The sequence below is a fragment of the Ixodes scapularis genome, unplaced genomic scaffold (genome assembly GCF_016920785.2).
Source record: "Ixodes scapularis isolate PalLabHiFi unplaced genomic scaffold, ASM1692078v2 PGA_scaffold0__279_contigs__length_252992795, whole genome shotgun sequence".
Lineage (NCBI taxonomy): Eukaryota > Metazoa > Arthropoda > Arachnida > Ixodida > Ixodidae > Ixodes > Ixodes scapularis.
Genome location: NW_024609835.1, coordinates 141,126,810 through 141,132,396, shown reverse-complemented (window position 1 = coordinate 141,132,396; position 5,587 = coordinate 141,126,810).

The following is a 5,587-nucleotide window of genomic DNA, read 5'->3' as shown; positions in this document are numbered from 1 at the left end:
TCCCTCCCCCCTTCCCCTTACTTACAGGTTGTTCAGAAACGCTATCACTTGGGCTACACTCTACTTGGGCTTCGGAAGCTGCGGAAGAAACCATCGCGATACTGATATAACAAGAAAATGAAAGCCGCTTACAACTCCCTGTAACGCCGAATTAGAGCGCAGCTCTTGAGGAGGAAAAGGGAAGGGCACTGGGGGGGGGGGGTTAAACTAACCAGGGGGGGGGGTCACGTTACCTTGGGGGTCACGTGACCCCCAATGCCGATGATGTCATCACTGACGTCACTGATGACGTCATCAGTGACGATAACGATGCGGGTACCGATGACGTCATTAGTGACGTCACTGATGACTTCACCAGTGATGATGACGATGACGATGCGAATGTCGGTGACGTCATCAGTGACGTCGCTGATGACGTCATCAGTGATGATGACAATGACGATGCGGATGCCGGTGACGACATCAGTGACGTCACTGATGACGTCATCAGTGATGATGACGATGACAATGCGGATGTCGGTGACGTCATCAGTGATGATGACGATGTGGATACCGGTGACGTCATCAGTGATGATGACGATGACGATGTGGATGCCGGTGACGTCATCAGTGATGATGACGATGACGATGTCGATGCCGGTGACGTCATCAGTGATGATGACGATGACGATGCGGATGCCGGTGACGTCATCAGTGATGATGACGATGACGATGTGGATGCCGGTGACGTCATCAGTGATGATGACGTGGACGATGTGGAAGCCGGTGACGTCATCAGTGATGATGACGATGACGATGCGGATGCCGGTGACGTCATCAGTGATGACGATGACGATGTGGATGCCGGTGACGTCATCAGTGATGATGACGATGACGATGTGGATGCCGGTGACGTCATCAGTGATGATGACGATGACGATGTGGATGCCGGTGACGTCATCAGTGACGATGACGTCATCGGGGGGTCACGTGACCTCGAGGAGGGGGCCACGTGACCTCAGGGGAGTCACGTGACTTCGGGGGGTCACGTGACCCCCCACGAGGTCACGTGACCTTGGTGGGGGGCTCGCGCGGTGCATTATGGGACATTTCCCATGATGCACCGCGCGGTTACGCCGACGCCGACGGCGACGGCGACGGCGACGCCGACGGCGACGGCGACGGCGACGCCGACGGCGACGCCGCTCAAGCCGGAAACGGGCCCCTAAGAGCTGCGCTCTAAAAAAGTGAAAGCCGTTTACAAATCCCTGTAACGCCGAATTGGAGCGCAGCTCTTGAGGAGGAGGAGTGAAGGGTACAGAGGGGAGGGTAGACCCCTCCTCCTCCCCTCATTCTTTAATATGCTCCGGGGGGGCGGTCACGTGACCTCGGGGGGGGGGGGGTTGTCACGTGACTTCGGGGAGGGGGGTCACGTGACCTCGGGGGGTCACGTGACCTCAGAGGGGTCACGTGACCTCAGAGGGGTCACGTGACCTGGGGGTCACGTGGGGGTCACCTTGGGGTCACGTGACCTTGAGATGACCTTGGGAGGGGTCACGTGACCTTGGGGAGGAGACCACGTGACCTCGGGGGTCACGTGACCTCAGAGGGGTCACGTGACTTGGGGGTCACGTGACCTTCAAAGGATCACGTGGGGTCTTGGGGTCACGTGACCTTGAGATGACCTTGGGAGGGGTCACGTGACCTCGAGGGGTCACGTGACCTTGGGAGACGTGGGGTCACGTGACCTTGAGATGACCTTGGGAGGGGTCACGTGACCTGGAGGGGTCACGTGACCTTGGGGGTCACGTGACCTTGGGATGACCTTAGTTACGCCGACGGCGACGCCGACGGCGACGGCGACGGCGACGCCGCTCAAGCCGGGAACGGGCCCCTAAGAGCTGCGCTCTAAAATAGACTAATAAATTTCAGTAAATCTCTAACTTTTTTAGTGATGAAAGGAACAATAAAGCGGTGTATTGTTTTTTTGTCATCGTGTTGCTGATGCGGGAACCAGCGTTGCGTAAGGTGCAAGGCTGAGCGCGTTTCGGAACGCCTAAGGTGCCACTGCAACTGGCGAACATATAGCAAATTGTCTTTTGTGGAAGGCAGTTTATGAAGAAAAAATACCTCGACTGGGAGTACAGGAAGCATTAAGATACAATATGAACACAAACTTCAAGAAACCCTAATATAAAAAAAATATTCTCAACTGACTGCTTTATGACTTCTCAAAAGTGGTAATACTTCATCGACATACACAGCCAGTACATGACAGATATCCAGCAACATACTGCGCAAAAAGACTACAAAATACTCATAGTGTATTGCGGCATAGAATCCTTACCTCTTCGCCATTGACGATGTGCACATAGTCCCGAAGGATAAGACGCGGTGCAAAATGTCTCTCGCGCACCACTGATGTCTCGGCGAGGCGTTTGTCTTCTCCATTAAGATTTTTTTCCCACAGTAGTGTGCGCGATACCTCCTTTGCGCACGAAACAGCGACGGCTTACGATCGCTGGTAGTCCGGCTGCCCCTGTTGACCGGGTAGCCCCACTTGAATCCCGACACAAAGCAGTGTGTGTGCCCGTCTTTTTACTTGCGTTTATGACCGAGATGGCAACGGAACGGTGAAGACTCCCCACCACTACATCACACAGTAAAGTGCTACGGTGCTACGTTCGGGAAAAGCGTACCGCCTCAGCTTCGTCGTCTTCTTCGCTCATCGCGCATCTGCCATCTGCCACAAATTGTCCCAGGGCTTGGAACTCCTGTGTCACTCGCAGCCATCTACGTTGACCGTCTTCACGCGGCCCTTTGTAAGCGGGCGCCGCTCTTGCCACTACATCCTTTAGAACGCTGTAGCAGCACTGAGCAAGATTCCCGACGCCATGTTCTTCCCAGAAGTGGTGCGCGGCACGTGTCTTGAGCATTTCCACAACAATGAATGGTGCCACTTTTCCCAGGAGAGGGGCTTTACCTCAGACCGGTCGTCGCGGGCCCTGCCAGCAGCTGCTGTTTATTGGCGCAACGTTGCAAATGTTACACTGTAATAAAGATCACTGCGCAATTATAAAGTTGACGGCCTAAAACGGCCAGGCTGGGTTAAAAACAAGTTTATTGTTGGCGCAGTGCGGGTATCATGGCTGTTGTAACTGCGTCGCTCTACTTGTTTTAACGCGTTAGCATTATAAGTCTTAGAATGCCCGTTTTTGCGAAAACACGCCGGTGTCATTCCGTGCGTCAGCGCCATGCGTGACGTCCGTAGGAAAGTGGGGTGGTAAGGAAGTATCGTGTCGGCTGCGGGGAGAGAGCGTGAGGCGTGGTGACGTCAGCGCTTCGGACCAATACAGGCGTCGCACAGCTGGTGCAGAGTCAGCTGCGAACAGGAGCCGTGCCGCTTTTCTAAAGGTACGGCCGCGCTTGCAACAAAACGTGGCGAAACGCCGCGTGCGGCGTGTCGCCTCGCCACAAAACCTGCTCTGCGGCAGGAATTTTCTCCCGCGGAAAGTATGGGCTCAGACGCTATTTTTTGCCGCGCGCCGCAAGCAAGAGGAGACCAACCAGAGGCACCGCATTCAGTGACGTTCGATGCCGTGGCAACGCTTTTCCCGCCGACCGAGCGTTGCTTATGAGCCGTCAGCCGCCATGAGCCTCGGGGCACGTAATGAGGAGGTTTCTTGAGACTGTGCGTCTTTTTTCATCTCTTAATGACAGGACTAATCCCGAGTTCAAGGAGAATGAGGAAACGGTTGTGGGCACCCTGGCGACTCCTCAGCCCAGTTGCCCGGCTACGGGGCACAGAGGCGGACCTTCCAGCGTGGCGGCGGAGCCAAGACGGCTACGCTCACATCGCGCGCGCCGGCTTGATAAGGCGGATTAGAGGAGGTGCTCAGGCAGTCGCTGCCCGGACTCAAGCGCTGCCGGTAACGACGTTAGTGTATTAATCGCCTAGTACTTGTCCAATTAAATGTATTTTCTTGTTGTTGAAACCGCTGGCTCTTTGTTATTCCCCGGGTCGGTTTTGCAGCAAGGCATATCGACCACCATGGCGCCTAACATGGAGCCATTGTGGTCGGTTTGCCTTACTGCACACAAATGCGGACACCTTCATGGAGAGAGGGCGGACACCGAACGCATCGCGTGCATCAACCAACTCGGCGAGCGCGACCTCAAACGGGTCATCGCGCTCGTCCAGCGGCGCCGAATGGACCTGCTACACCAGTCCGACCAGCAACGCCATCCACACCCTGACGCCTTAAACGGCGGCACCCTCATCAACATGCCGGACGAAGTTTGAGGGTGGGGGTGTAGTGTGGTAGCCCTGGCGGCTGCCCAGCCCAGTTGCCCAACGACGGGGCAAAGGGGGCGAACCTTCCCGCGTGGCGGCGGAATAAAGCCGGCCACGAGCAGATTGCGCGCTGCCTTGATAAGAGGGATCAGAGGCGGCTCACAGGCAGTTGCTGCCCGTACTCAAGCGCCGCCGGTACCGATGTTAGTGTATTGATTGTCTCGTACGTGTACAATAAAGTTTAGTTGCTTGTTGCTGAAACCGCTGGCTCCGTGTTATTCTCCCGGGTCGAGTATGCAGCGAGGCAAGCCGACCGCAAGCTTAACCATTGGGCTATCATTGGCACTTAATTCTGGCTGCGAAAAGCAATGAAGAATCTCGCAGGCACTCGGTACCATCAAGAGAGCGCGAGATCTTGTGTGCTGTCATGTGACTGCCGCGGCGGCAAACCGCCGCGGCAGTCGCAAAGAAAACGCGCGTGGCACGCGCGTTTTCTCGCTAGTGTGGGCGGCCCTTAACACTTCCACGCGGGAAGGCGGCGTGCAAAACGCGACGTTCTGCCGCGTTTTGCCACTAGTGTGGGCGTACCTGAATACGGCCCAGCTCAGTTGCCGCTCCGGGGATGACTCCAAGAGCGCCGAGAGAAAAGAAGCAGAGGCCACAAACTCATTAAAATCCATCCGATGGACATGGAAATCCCATTGATTGTTGAACCCCCCCCCCCCCTTTTTTTTTTCTTCTTGGATCAAAGATTGCAGCGTTCCACGATCGAGCGGCAGCGCGGAAACTGTCTTGCTAGATTCACGCGTCATTCGAAAGCTAAGGGTGTTTTATGACTTTACGTGAATGGTGCACAAGACATGTTCATTAAATAAAGTTACCTTCTTTTTTTTTTTGTCGGGGAGCGTATGACGGGACGCTGTTGCATGCCAAATGTTATGCAATTTGCACTGTTCATCCGCTGGAATAGCAGGCGGACGACACATGAACCGCAACGACGCAGCATCATCCTTCAACCGCTCGCTGTTTGTGGAAGAGTGAACGGCAGCTGGTAACTTTAAGTTGCGTTCGCACATCTCGCACGAGCATTTCGCAAAAGCAAACATCTCCCAAGGCACATGTCCTACAACTATTCTGCCAAAAGCAAAGCTCATAAAACAAATATCCTAAAGCACCGTCCACTAAAAGCCAATATCATAAAGCACATCTTTACACAACGCAACAGCTGCCGCTGTAAATATTAGTCTGGTCGTTTGCAAGTTTTTTTTTTTGAGCACTTGTGACCTTTGAAATGTTTTTATGTTCTTGCATGGC